The sequence below is a fragment of the Myzus persicae genome, unplaced genomic scaffold, assembly GCF_001856785.1.
Source record: "Myzus persicae strain clone G006 unplaced genomic scaffold, MPER_G0061.0, whole genome shotgun sequence".
Taxonomy (NCBI): domain Eukaryota; kingdom Metazoa; phylum Arthropoda; class Insecta; order Hemiptera; family Aphididae; genus Myzus; species Myzus persicae.
In genome coordinates this window covers 97,903-114,465 of record NW_019102905.1, presented here as the reverse complement: position 1 = coordinate 114,465, position 16,563 = coordinate 97,903, and the positions used below count along the sequence as shown (strand labels likewise).

Below are 16,563 nucleotides of genomic sequence, written 5' to 3'. Positions count from 1 at the left end.
TGATAGTTTGTATAAATATGTTATTCTATCCTACATTAGGTGATTAAATAACATTATCAGAAATATACTTTGGGCCTAAAACACATAACTAGTATGAAATGCTATTATTTAAATGACCAATAAATGATTTTCGAATTACGCAAGTTAGCTTTATGAAATTGACAATAGTTAAAAATAGAAAATATTATTAAAAAATGTATTTGATATTTTGATAACAATTAGTTAAGTTATATATGTAGGTATAATTAAAACTTTACTGTAGTTTGAACACAATAAGAGGGAAGTATTATAGTAGCTGCTAAGCAGACTGAAATATGATATAGCTTGCAGGTATAAGTATAGGTACATACAATAAATAAATCAACCTATTCAAATCTAAAATCTTCATATAAGTTTAAAAAGTAGTACAATGTGTTTTGAAGTTTTTGTACGTCGTGTCATCAGTGTCAACGTGAAACAATAACTTAAGAATGAATAGGTATGTATAAATTATAAATATTTAAAAATTAGTAGATTCGTTTAATATAAATATTCGAATTAAAGTAGAAATTCACTACCTATTTCGGATCTAAATATTTATAATAATGTTTAATTAAATTAAACATTTTTATTATACTTAAATATTTGTACCTCCATACAAACAAAATAAAATATAAATCTACGTTTTATATTATTTATATTTGATTGTATGAACTGTGAACATTTTATACATGACTAATTTATTTTGCCTGTAACACAATAAAACTTTTTGTTTACACCTAAATTATAAATTGCAAAGTTATGAATATTCCACCCATATGGTCATATTTAAAAATTTGCTAATATTAAAAAAAAATTTAAAAACTAACTTTAACATATTAAACATGTTTGACAACTCTATATGTTTTGATTTTTATTGAAGTTTTATGAAAATGTAATAATATGTTGGTAGGTAGGTACGTTTATTGTACTGCATTCGTTTTGACCAAAATATTTGTTATTTTGTACATTAAATTAATAGTTTATTGACTATATTCGTACACTGTACACTTGTCTTTTGTCAGCAATTAAATTTAGTATTTTGTGCTACACTCTATTTATTTTGATAGAATTTTATTAATTACTTAAGGCTAAAAATAAAATGATTTGTTCTTTATTAATCATATATTCATGATATTTTTTTAAATAACTTGAACAAGTGTTTTTAAATATTATGCAAAAATTCGAATGTTGTTTCCGAATTCAATGGTTTAACTTATAGACATTTTTTTGATTTTAGAATAACAATTTGAATACTTCCATAAATATTATGATAAAATTAAAACTTAGTTTTGTTGTGTCCATATATTATAAGTAACTGAATAGGAGACTGATTTTATATTTTCTTTATTTTTTTATTATTAGTGTCACAATAAAATTCTTAATACTTAATATATTAAAATAATATTAAACACGCATAATAAATAGATACTGAAATGACACAATTATTAATTTTAATAATTAATTATTTTTACAAATCAAAATTATTCTATATTTTATAAATAACCTAAAACAGTTTTCAGATAAAGTTCAGTTCATATCTTATTTTTACGAGCAGTTACAGAATGTATGTTACAAACTTCAATTGCATTAATTAGACAAGAAAAATTAGAATAATTATTTTAAATTAGCACAATAAGCGCAAAACAATATTTAATTATAATATAGTTTCGGTATTTATAATTTAACTTAACACCTGCATACTTTTAAAAAGCTCGAAAATCACAGTAGTGCTTATTAAATAACTGAAAAGTATAAACTAATTTTCAGCGATATCAATTCGACGTTTATGTACAAAACACGCTTTGTGTTTAAGACTCGTGTTCAGAAATTTTAAAACGATATTTTCCATCATAACTCATAATAATACGTGTTGGAGCTTCAATCTATGAATTGTCAGAATTCAATTTTTTTTTATTTAAAATATAAATATTTTATGCTTATTGGATTGGACTCAAATTTAAAAAAAATCAGAAATTCAGAAATTGAAAATAGTTTTAATACATATTTTTTTTATTCTTATACCTTTTTCAATGTTTTTAAATATGTTTTTATAGTATTTTTTAAAATGAATTCAAAAATCAGAGTTCGATTTGACCTGAACATTTCTTTCAAATAAAAAAAAAATGATCAAAATGTGACAATTCTACGAAAGCTGTGGTCGTTTTTGTTGTAAAATTATTTTTGATCGTTTAAATAATTTATTTTATTTTTTCTTAAACTTTATTGCCACCGTATCACTTAAATAAAAATTGCCTGCCTGCTTTCCCCTTTCAAATTAGCCGGCTCCGACTGCATTAAATGAAACGGGGTGTCGTGTATATTGTGAGTGCGTTTATTCGAGGGTGACCAAACAGTTAAGAACGGAATCTGTCACGGGTCGTCTTTAGGTAGCAGAACACCCACCTCGGGTGTGGTGTAAAAAATATTAAAAAATTTCGAAAACTGAAATATCAGAATAAGTGGCAGAAAGCCAAAAAAACGTAAAAGATCTCTTACCTGACTAGTTGATGACACGGGAGACTTCGACGTAGTCGTACGAGGGTCGTGACGATCGGCAGCAGTGGAATGATACAATATTATAATACCGTTGGAGGTCCGCCCGATCGCCGTTACGCACGCACTTATATACCGAGTCGGTTGGCACCGGGGACGGCCAAAAAGCGTAGCGGTCCTGCGTGCCAGACCTGTCGCCGGTGCCGCCCACACCGACGCGTCGACAGTCGGCCACGGGGGTTTTCGGGCTGGAAAAACCACGAAACGTCAAACAGTTTTTTTATTTTTATTCTATCGGCCTAATAAACCCCGGTCTAGCCTAATTTCCGTGACAAAATTAATTAAATGATATCGACGACGGTGTGCAAAAAAATGTGCATCAATACAGTATATAATTTATTCTACAGATTTAAAAATCTTAATGACTCCAAATCACACGTTTCATCAAATTTATTATACATTTTTAAAAAAATCAACAAGATACGTGCATAGAAAGCGGGTAGTGCGGTGAACTGTACACCCACTCGACTACCCTATTCGGTCAGAAAAATGTCAAGGAAATTGTTCATTTTTGGACAGTATATTTTCATATCTCCATTACGCAGTACCATACTAATCGTTTTAAATTCTTTGTAATAATTTATAATTTTAGAGTTTTATGTTCTATGTACGGGTAAATATCAAATATTGAACTATGTTTAGGTACCTACTTTTGATGGTATAAAGTTTTTTTTTTTTTAACTATAGAACAAATTCACTTGAAATATTATTGAGAATTGAGATTAGTGATTTAAGTTTCATAGTTAGGTTTGGTTCACAGAATCCGCTTCTAATATTAATTTTCACTTAAACTTACATACCGGGCAGGATGACAAGTACAGAAACCAGGTGTTGGACTAATTCCACCCATATAGCGTAATTGAAGAGTGGTACATTCATGTATTAGAAAGCAATGATCAATATTACAAAATTCGGAGAACAGCTCTTAAATGAATAAAAATCAAAATCCTGTACTTGCTAATATTTCTTTGATATTTTTCATAAGTTTTTCTTGCGCTTGGCAATATTTCTGAATTCTGAGAAAATCGGTGATTAGTCAACCATTGCAGGTTTAATTATTAATAATCAGTATTAAAGATACTTAAAGATTTTTTTTGCACGTTTGTCAACCCTAAATAGTACACAGCAAAAAAACATAATTTTTTTTGTTTCATATAGTTTAACAAAATTTCAGTAATATTCAAACATTATCTTTTGTATTTCTGACGTAATAGACCAAAATAAATTTATGAGTGATGTATAATATCATATCAGTTTAAGGATTACAATTACGGTTAGAAACTGTAAGAATTTTTATAACTCATACCTTATTATTAAATGGAATAATAATTGTAAATGTAAAATCATTTGTGGGGTTAAATGATTTTAATGGAAACTGAATAATTAATTGTATTTACTCAGTATAACTTATTTATTATTTCATTCTTCAAGTCTACACAATCCCAATTAAATATTAAGCTCTTTCTAATTCATATTCAGTTTATAAACAGTGTTTCTTTATTAATACTACAGTATAATTATTTACTAATTTAAAATTAAGTAATCTAGTTGATACATAACTTTATACTATTATCATTTATCACCATCTATTTGAAATTGATGAAATTTTCTTAATATTCAACATCTTCTACAATTCATTATATCTAATTATTAAGACACTTAATTCACTTTTTTTCCACTATATATTGTTGTAAATTAACTCATAATTCATTACATTTATATTTCAGTAGACACAAATGCAGATGCGTCGTATATGAATAGCGTGCATTTGTGATGAGAATAATATTATAATTAATCGATGTGCTTTTTTATGGCGATTTTAAATAATACACGTTACAAGTGTGCCTAATTTGTGAAATTCCGCAATATTATTAATATTTTTATTTATTTTATTATTTATGTTATTTGATTAAGTTATTATTATAAAAATGTCAAGTTTATTATTTTTAATGTAATATAAATAAAAAGTACAGAAAAACAATGTAGGTACCTGGTACACTCTATTATCACTAGTTGCAACTTGTAGCATGGACACGAGGAAAGGCATATCCGCTATGATTAGTTGATAATATTAATTCCCTACCACTAATCAATTTATTGTAATAATATATTAATTTATTAATAATTAGTCTCATAAATTGCATTTAACATTTTTACTGGAAACATATCGTAAGCAGTTAACAGACCTCTTCAATAATCATAAGTCATTGATACAGTGTATACAATAAAACAATGTAAATAATACTCGATTTTACTAAACGGCATATAACCATCGATTTTATACTTAATATGCATACTATTGAAATTTTGTTTAATCTTAGATAGGTATATACAATGTATAAAATGTCAGATATTGCAAATCAGTTATTCTAAATGTATTGATGGAGTATAAAAATGAAAGATACTATGATAGCAGACAATGATTTAATGACTGAATAATAGATCCCCATTACCTTTTTCAATGTTTAATATCTGATGACTATGAATTATACTTCTAAAAATTAAACAGTGCATGTGTAACCCCCCCCAATTACAAAATCAATTAACCAACACTGATTCCGAATATTATTATTTCTGTTTTTTCTGATGTTTTCAATTATTGCCAGGATTCATATTTGTTTTATTTCTCATAATTTTATATCTGAATACTAAGAATCAAATTAATGTTCAAAAGTAAGTTAAAAATATTATTCATTTATTTTTGTGTAATAATGCTTTCAAAACGCTGAGCGACTACGATTTCCTAAATTTACATTAATCTTGAACAACTCAACTTTATTATAACGTTTAAATTTCAGTTTATGTTAAATGTTTTAAGAGTTATAACATTTTTATTTACCACATAAAAGTAAAAAACTATTTAAAAATATATCATACACATTCATTGTTTTGACCATCAAAGTATATAACTATTACAGAATAAACTTAAATTGTAAAAAGTAAATTTAAAATTTAAATACTATATAACTTTCATATTACAAGGTATACGAGCTTTACGTGGATTTTATAGTATAAAATATGTCTAACTTTTTTTATTATTTAATATCTTTTACAGTCTTATGAAAGTTCTTTTGAATGTTTAAATAATTATTTTACATAACTATTACAATAACTAATGTGTGATCAATACTTATTTCACATCAGCTAAGAACCATATAATTGCCAAAACATAGGCTTCGTGTACCTAATACCCCTTTGTGCACTGTATTTATATAGTTAATATTTGTAATAACAATATTTTTTGAATAACTCAGTTAATTGAATTAGTGTCTCTCAAAACTCTCAACAATTCATATCATGCATACTAGAGTATGGTAGTGACCCACCTGCTACACACCGACTCAAGCGTGGACGTCCTCACGCTAAAATTTTATTTTAATTTTAATTTTCTGCTGATTTGTAAATAATTTAAAACGGAGCTGTTAGCACCTTTTATTACTAATATTATAACTAATAATTATTAGTAGTTAGTTATTACTTATTACACAAGCTACCAAGTACTAAAAATTATTTTGATTTTTTTCTATTGGAGTACTCCTATGGCAGACACAAGCATTACAAAATTAACTTAAGTCTTCAATCATTTCGAAACTCAATAATTAATTTCATTGTTCTATTAAACAAACATTTGCACCAAAATATAATTTATTATATTTTGTATTAAAAAATGTCTATTTATTTATAAAATTACTGTTTCATACATTTAACATTTATTTTTGAAATCAGCAACTAAAGTATCTAATATTTTTAGACAAGCAACACACTTACAAATTGTACTCCGAAAATCAACACACGATGCTTATATAGTTATATTTGAATCAACTAACGAGATAAACACAATATTATTTTATGTTCTTAAGCGTGAACCCATTTCTATAACAATAATGGTAACAATAATCATATAAATATGGAAGTACATTTAATACAATGCGTGCTTTAAATTAAATGTCGTTAACAACGGTGAAAATAATAAACTACTCATATACATTCACATAGCTACATATATTTTGTGCATAAATAAGTGCAATTCGCCATCAACGCGCTGTTAAACTACTTCTGCATTAGTGATTTACGCTTCTGCTTTTTAAGATATTACATATATAAAGCAAGGTACCTGCATATTGTCATATTCCACAAACAATAAAAGTAAAATCAGTATAATGTTAAATTACATTATTATGAATAGACATATACGCCTAACTACGAGTATATGTCTATTCGCTAAAATGTTCACAAGAACGATTTATTTATTCAACTCTATACTATGGTAATCGTGTAGAATCGTGACATTTGGAGTCAATAAGAAATCTAGTCATCACGTTTAAGGTTTTATGAAACACTTTTTAAAGGAACTATATTGTCACTTAAGAACTGCCAGAAAAATAGCTCACAGCCTCAAGCAATATTTAAAAGAAAGACACACAACGTCAACCAAAATGCATCGGATCCGTGAGAAATCTTTTTATTCGAAATTTAATATTACGTCAACCATTATCTAAACGTATAGGTTATAGAAATACAAAAATAAATAATTTAAAAAATGTTCTAAACTAATCAACTTTTACATACTTTGATACAAACGCTTAAAAATCTAATTGGAACTTTCAAAATTATTTAAATATAGATAATTACCTTTTTTTATTATTATTTTATGACCTCAACTGCATGGCTATTAATCGGTTTTTTCATGTATGGGATAATATGGTTGAATCGAAACACGTGTACGTATGGCAAAGATTTTTTACTAAAAATCCCAGATGGTCACCCATCCGAATGACACACCAAGCCACGATATACAATAACGTATTATGTTTTTAGATATTTTTCTTACTTAATTGTTTTGTTATTAAAATATATATGCGATTCATTTAATACTAAAGTAAAGTCTTGTATTAGTAACAGCGATGTATACAAATGTTAATATTATTATTAAAACTAATGATTTTAAAATCTTGCATATCAGAATAATATATTTATTAAAAATAAAAATTGAAATCAACTTATAGCTGTAGTGCTTACTGCTTAGCTATAATTTTGATAGGTAACTGTGGAATTGCCCATACGTTAATATAAACTAGATGTTTAAAAAAGATGCATAGCTATTTAATATAATTAGTACAGTTTTTATCTCGGGGAAAAATATCTAATCTACAGTTTAAATACTTAACAATATGATGATTTTTTTTTATTACTTGCCTACTTTATGATTAAAATACGCAATACATGTGTAGGTTGTAGGTATTTGTACCTGAGAATGATTACTATAAAGAGGAGTGTTTTAAATTGCTAATTTTAAAACGTTTTTAAAGCAATAAATATGTCTTCAAAGAGAATAAAATATATATTTTATGGTTTTAAGAATAATTTGTACCCAACCGTCCTAAACCTATAATGCTGATTAAATGTAATGTATGTGATTTAGGTACGGTATCATTTAATACAATTCCAGAAATATTTAAATTATATTTATGTCGACAAGACAATATGATGTTGAACATTATAAGAGTAAAAATAACATGATGTCTGGCTCATTATACAAGATATTAAATATAAAATAATTATTATAAATAAACAATCACTTCGTGAATATTCACATTCCACAGTACTTCAAAATAGATTTATTGGTGATTTATTTATGCATACAAACTGAAACTTTTTTCCAATGCTCACATAAATTAAGTTAAAATGTATTGTTGGTGTATCGTAAGAACTACACATTCAATCATTTTAAAAAATTTCGTCGATATTTCTTAAATGTGTGTTTATAATAAATGTAATTTAAGTGTTCGAGTTTATTTAATTGAAGTCCTCAGATTATCTTAAGCATATAAAATAACACAATTTAAGAATAAAATAGTTTTAAACACCCGTTGTATAAGGCTTTTAACTTTGAATATTTTGGATACAGGGTATTTGTGTGTCTTCACGAGTTATAAATGACTTAGAAATGAACGAGTATCGTTTAAGTTAAGTTAAATTATGTCTAGAAGTAATCGATGTGAACAGTTAAATTAACGTCAAAGTAACCAAAAGAAAATAATTGTCATTAGGTTGCCATTGAAGAATATTCACTTAAAAATAAATATTTTACTGGCACTACGAAATGTTTTTCAATTCCACACCCTTAATAACTTGTACGTGACGAGCATGCTATCTTTTGTACGAATGTATTATTGTAAAGTTTGTTGTGACTTGTAAGATATTATATGTCTGACTGAAGTAACAATACAGATCAACGCTTATAAATTAAATAGGATTTGAAGATTACGTTAATTGTGTTTTCTTATATTTTCAATCCAATATCAATTTCAAAATACACAATATAATCATCAAGTTATGGTTTTAAATAATATTTCAATATTATTGTGGATCTTTTTGGAAAACCAATATTAAAATAATTATACAAATACAAACACTATATTATCATTTATCATTATCTATTTAAAAAAATATAATAAAGTTGTTTTATTCTTTATAGTATAATGAAAATATTTTGAACTACAAATTGTTTGAATTTTTTGAAGTTAATTAAGTACTATATTTTTTTAGTGCCCACTAATAATATTTTTTTTAAAAAACCATAAAATTAGTATTTTTTGTAAATTGCTATACATTTTATATTTTATGAGCTTATTGTATTGGTCAAACCCTATAATATAATCATAATACCACAGAGAAAACTAAAAATAATAATTACTAAAGAAAACTTTCGAAAATTCAATATGAAGCACTATAATGGATACGTTATTATTCAAGATTTTGTTTGAACTAATTTTTATGTTTGTACGATCTTAACTTGACAGTTGCCCAGGAACAATGCAATTATTGAAAAACTAATTAATAAATATGTATATCTTATGTGTATTAATTATTGTAATTTATTGTCTTAATAATATCGAAAAATGATAATCAAAAATAATCAACATATATGGAATATGATCAAAATAGTTAATATTTTTGCAATTGCACTACTATTTTTTATTATAATATAATACTATCAACTATGTGTAAACAATAATGATTGGTAAAATGTAATAATGATACAAGAATACATAAAATGTCATAAATGTAGCTAAATAGTCTATACGGAGCGCCGTCATGGTTTATGTATAATTAAATAAATTTAATATTTATATTAGACAATAAAATATTTTAATTAAATAAAATTGTTGCAAAATTCCGTTTACCTCTCACTCATTTCACATTATAACATTTTGAATTACTAATTATTCATGCATTAAGTATAATGAATAGTTGTATAAAATTAAAAAAAAATATTTTGGTATGAATTAAACTACTCATACAAAATATTTTTAAATTTGTAATATTATAAAATATCTTCAAGAATTTATATCTCGGCGTGTTATACCAGAACAATATTTACATAACTTAAATTAATTTAAATTATCTAAAATTATATTTAATAGTTATATTATATGAACTTTGTGTGTCCCACACAGTTAGAAAAGAATAGTTTAATATCATGGAAACATTTTGGTATTTTTTTTAAATAATTGTACGGGTGCATAATGTTTTTTAAGTATTTTCTTTTATTTATTCAAAACAAAGTAGAAAACGTATTTGGATAGTGTAAAATATTCATGCATGAACAATACAAGTACTGTATGTCTGTCGATTTGTATTGATGAATATTACAATAGTTATTAGATTTTGTAAAAATGAATTTAAAAATGATTATTTTTTGCAGAGGAGAAAATGTCCCATTGGAATACATTTAAATTCAAACCTATGACATTATTCATATTTCAATTTAAATATTTTTACAACATTTGCTTTTCAAATGTGAACTTCTATACATTAATTATCGTCAATATAGGTTCTTATATTTTTAATTGGTGTAGCAAAATTCTTTTGTCATCAATTTTGTTGTTTCATTTTGTTTTGATGAATATTTCAACATGAGTCGAAGTCATTTCAGATCTAATTAAAGTTAACATCATATATAATTTTACTATATAAATTTAAAGAACTCCTAGAAGTAAACATACGTAGGTGCTATCAAAAGAGAAAATTGTAATATAAAATGCAAACAACTTATAAACTGATTAGTTCTTGATCTAAATAACTTTATATTTAAGAACACCATTTTAATATCATAGTATTATACTATAACTTTATTTATCATTTAATACTATTAGGTATATAATATTATGGTTACGTTTATTTTGTAATTAACATAATAATGTCACAATATTCACTTAGCTAAAAGGTAAACTTTTAATTACAAGCATTAGCATTACATAAAAGGTGGTATGTAATATATTTTCAAATGAAGTTTTAAAACTTTTTTTTGATAATGTTTTTAATATACCTATTTATTCATCAATAAATCAGCTTAAAATATTAAAAACCCCTTTAGGCGCTAGTTGTATATACTTGTATAACCATAAATATCATAAAAACTTCGGATAAAATTAATATAATTGTCTGATATTATTATTCTAACCTCAATTAAACTACATAATATATGATTATCAGATTATCACATATAATATAGGCTTTAAATCGAAAATTTTTTTTAGATTTTTATTTTTATTTTGAACATTAGAAATTGGAATCGAATCAAATTTTCCTATTTCGAATACGGGTTTTTATATTTCGAGTAAACGTCCGTACATGCTCAAGTATTGTAATATCAATATATCTAAAATAAGTGCACTCGCTATAACATAATAAGTATCCTAAAACAAAACAAAGAATTGCAAAGTAGTACATTAGTAAAAATTTAGATTAAATAACAAAATAATAGAATTAAAACTTACAAAATACAATTTTAAGATATGATATTAGTAATGTACACCTGCTGATGGAAAAGCACAGATACACAGGATACAATTCTCCTAAACCTATTAAACAAATCAAAAATTTTCAAATGATAACATTTTCTGGCTATATGATTAATATGGTTAATGGTTATCGTAACCATATGATGTACGATGAAATGGAATATCAAACACAGCACAGTTAAGCGGTTGATTTTTTCTGATTTTAATTTCGGGTATTAAGAGGAAGTTACACGGACATTTGTTGTCTCCGACCACCGTCTTACAAGTGAGACATTGTAACTAGTAAGTACAGATAATTTACAGTTCTTAAATACTCATAAGTCATAACTCGCTTTAAAATAAAAATATTATAAAAATTCTATGCTATACCCTAGATAATAATAAATGTGGTCTGCTGAGAGTAAAATTTGCTATGTTAAGCTCTTGTAAAACTGAAACAAAAAATGTCCGTGTAACATCTTCTTAATGGTTTTTACTGGTATTCAAAACCAGTGTTGAATACCAATAGTGACTTAAGAACTGGGGTTTAATTGTTAATTACTATATAAGGTAATGTAAGTTCTAAATAGATATTTTGTATAGGTTTTAATAACTCGAGTGACTGATTTCAACCAATATTATTATATTATAATGAGAATTAGTTATAAATTAAAATTATAATTAAATGCTTCTTTATTTTTTATTTTATTTTCAAATCATTGTGTCTCAGCTATTATAATATATTGTGTACTCAGAAGTTAGGAATAGAGTGTGACACTTTATCCATTCAATATCTTTCTCCGTATACAATGATTTATCATTCAATTCAAACTCATCCATTACAATGGCTTACTTATTGATGATGTACACTCGAAACCTGCTATACAGTAGAGCGAGTTCCTTGGTTTTTTTTCTAATTTAATGTTCATTAAATCACTCCGAAACCCCCAGCGCCTCCACTACTTTAATTCGCAAGGTTGAGACGATTATTCATTCGTAATTAAATTTATGCCATTTGCTTTGTCCGTAGACCTAACACCGAGCTTTGAGTGAGTTATGATGAGTAGGGAGGTGGAAACTTCTGGTTTAGAATAAAATATACACCTACTTTAAACAATAGTATTAAATGTTGAATTTCACTAGGCGGACGTCTGTGTATGTATACATTTAAATATTTAATATTCTAGGCCCTCTTTAGGTTAGGTTAGGCCCTCAAAAGAGTAGGAAAAAACTAACATAAATATTTTCTCTTCCGGCGAAAACTGTGATGCCCTATAAAGAGTACGGTGAACCGCTACTAGGCCACCAAGGGAATTGAAAATTGCGTCTTCTTTACCACTTTCAACTGGAAATATGAATAGTAGTATAAGATTTATTAAGATAGCCTGAACGGAAAGAAATGTGTGATCACATATAATATTATACTTAGGTACTTGTTAGTTTGTTATTATTTTTTTCCGTGTCTACCGTTTTATTATTGAAATTATTGGAATCGTTAGTAGTCTCTGACGGATGCCGTTTGATATGTAAATATTATATTAATATGATGAATCATAACTCATAAGTTCACTTAAGTGCTAGAGAATTTTGCAACAAACTGCATTTGTCGATTTTAGCTGCTACCCTAATTTCATCGTATCCTCTTTTAAACGTTGAACGTTTACCTAGTTATATTTTACAAGTTCATTGTCATATATCTGGTAACTGTCTGGTATGGATGTAAAACTGTAGGGTAAAAAAAATATTATTATTGGTTTGATAATTAATTATTATATCATACACTATGCACACAAATATGGAGGCATTTTAACGATTCATAAAAAAAACGTAATATGTTCATTGTAATAAATTTAAAAAAACAAAATATCGCTTAATTTTTCATGCAAATCAGAACTTTTTTATTGTAGTGATCGGATATATACATTCTTTTAAAATTCTTAAAATACGAGTCAGAAAGAGTGACCAGAACCAAGTTAATGAGAGACGTTTTTTAATCACGAATCACTGAGGTGTTTAAGTGGTCTACGATATACTCATGAATTTCAATGAAATCTTGCGAAATCTTGCGAAATAGAAGTAGACCTTATGTCAGTGGTCACCAATTAATGTCAGTCCACGTCTCTCCATGAACAATTTTTATCTGACTCACAACAAAAATATTTTTTGATATCGTATTGTAATGGACTTTAGAGATGTTGAAAGCTGACTGGTACTCAATACTGGTTTCAAGCCTTAAATTTTAAGCTAAATTATATTGTGTTTTAAAAATAAATATTTTAAAAACACATCTTCATCCTATATTAATAATGAAATCTGTGCTTCGGTTTCAAATGAGTGTATTCAATGTACACAGTATTGATGTTTTTGTTCAAACGATGCAATTTTGTCATTTTCTAAATCTTATGTGTTTTTACTAGTCTGTAAATAATGAAAGTCAGTTTCATTATTTTGTTGACATGGCCTCTTTTAATAAGCTGGCTGTTTTTTTTTTAGTATAGAACAAATATTAAGCCTGGGTGTGGCAACATTCACCAAACGCTTTAATTAAATGTAAGTGACGAAAAAACGTGTATAGGCAATAATACACTAAAGTAAGTAATCCTATAGTCTTAAACGGATTTCGGGGACATATCAATTCCATGTTTAAACATGTGGGTATATATATTTTTTTTAACAAAAATTCTAACCCAAGTATATTTTGTTTCATTAGATAAGGTATACAATTTGGATGTTTAAAAGTTTTTTTCTTCGTTTATGACGTAGATTAGCCACTGACATCCATTTAATAAACTATAAAGTCATAACACATTTTAGGACTGCAGCGTTAATAATTTTCTCTCAAACGTCCTATACATGCACACTGTAGATATTGAGTAAAATATTGCTGAGTTCAATACAACCACTATATAATAAGTAATAACTAATGTTATTTAGTTGGATTTGAGTTTTATATTTTAACACAGAACAATTCGATAAAGCCGATAAACTGTCGAGTAATAGTGTAAGTCGATTTAACGTTTTCAGCCGATCAAAAACAATCGCTAAGTAAATCGACCTGTAAATGAAAAAACTTGAAATTGAAAATTGAACTTAAAATATCAAATCCTATCTTTGTAAATCAAACAATCATCAGTTAAAACAATTGATCAAGATTTTGTAGACACAGCTACGAAAAATGTTGTTTAATTATAATAATTGTTATTCAATAAACCGTTATATTTTTACACCGTATATATTATGAACGTTATATATTTAAATTAATATCTAAGGATATTTGCATTAAGGTGTTATAAAACGTGTTTCATGATTAATAATAAGGTAACTTGTTGCTTTTTCAGCCACAAATAAATGAAAATATATATACCCAATTGTAATAAATTTTCGCCATTTATGCTAACTTAAGGCAGACTATTGCAAAAAAATAATGTGAGTTATTTAAGCAGCCGCATATACATACCCCTGAGGATATATTTAATTTCTTTCAAAATAGTAATTATCAAAAACACAATGAAAATTACAGTTATAAATAATATTTTGTTTTGGTCATAAAAATATTTTACTGAGTACTGGTGAACAAAAAATTCAAAAAAAATTAAAACACATAGATATAATTTATTAATATGATTTATCGCTTAGATCTGTCCAAAATTTAAATATTATAGCTTCAATATAATAACACTATGCAATTATATTTTTACATTAAAGCATAAATATCTAATAAGTAATAGATATATTTAAAGTTATAATTAGTAACTTAATATAACTACACAATTGTATTAAACATGCACTTCTATAGAAATTGCAAATTATTATATACTGGTGTTTTACTTTTACATTTTGTGCTTTTATACTTTTGTAGTATACCTATACTATACTTCCGCATAACTTTTATTGATATATTTAATAATTAGACATTTAAAAACACCTACCTAACAACTTAGATAATTGGATAAGTAACATTACTAATATCTAAAGTAAATAATGTCATAATCGGATATTTTTCTCCCAATAGTTGTCCTATTTCCTAATTATATTGGTATTTTGAAACAAAAGTCATTTATAATCTATCAAATACATTTAATTCACAAGAATATTTATAATATTTTATGTATGGATCTATAATTAATGTCATCAAATCAATTATTGAAGTTTGTATCGCATCAATGTAATTTTGCTTTTTAGTAAACTATTATAAAAAATACAAATAAAAATAATACAATTATAACACATTGTTTACACTGAAAAAATTGATATAATTCATTCAGCACACTCTAGGAAATAAAATAATTTACTCTGGATTAACTGAATGCCTACAGATGGCACTAGTTATTCACCGAAAACATTGGACTAGTATGTACATTTTGTACAAATATACTAATATAACAATAAAATAAAAAATATTGACACGTTTCAATGGAATATTTTCCTTTTTAATAGCCTTTATAAACAATTTAGCTCAATAAAACTATCGCATATATAATATTTTTACTTTTAAGGTAAATCTTTGTTTGATTAGGTACCCTCTTGAAGGATAGGTATTATATTGTATTAAGTATAACAAAATACAAAGTACAGCCGGCTTAAGTTTATCGTATGTAATATACAGTATTATTTAGTTATAATAACCATTATTTTAAGTTAGTCAGTGGGTGAAATTAGCAGAGACAATAATGTATGTATTATTACTTAAGGAAAATGCGGTAGAGCACGTACATTTTGGCTTTAGTCGAAACGAGCGCCGTCCGGAGTGATATCCAAACTAAGCATAATAATAACAAAATTTATGTCTGTAACTCCCTTTAATATTGCATATTACTGAATATTTTTATATGTCTGATTTCAATAGATAATTTAAAATCAGATTAAAATTATTTTCTACCACACGCAGGGAAAAGCTAAAGCTTTATAATAGTTAGTAAGTAGGTATAAATTATTTTTTAATATAGAACGGGCACAACAACAATAACAAGCTTGATTTTATGTATTATTATCAGGGCTGTAGATCAAATGCAATAGAAAACAATTAAATAAGCATACAAATATTAGTAAAATATTTTTTTTTTAATTCTGAATGGAGTGGTGAATGTATTGATTTTACAATGATTTTTTTTATGAGCGTTTGAAATTTATATCCACCCATAAATTAAATATTTCTCCTCTATCGATTTTTGATATTTTGTTGTAATTCAAAAGCGAATGAATA

General features: G+C 26.0%; 1 protein-coding gene across 1 annotated transcript in view; it reads right to left on the bottom strand.

Moving 5' to 3' along the window:
• The window catches only part of LOC111033374 (short neuropeptide F), a 67,907-nt gene extending 65,262 nt beyond the window's left edge, over positions 1–2,645 (bottom strand). Inside the window, exon 1 of the mRNA XM_022314068.1 lies at positions 2,518–2,645. The gene's annotated coding sequence lies outside the window, so the exon portion shown is untranslated. The remainder of the gene's footprint in view (positions 1–2,517) is intronic.
• Between the last annotated feature and the right edge of the window lie 13,918 nt (positions 2,646–16,563).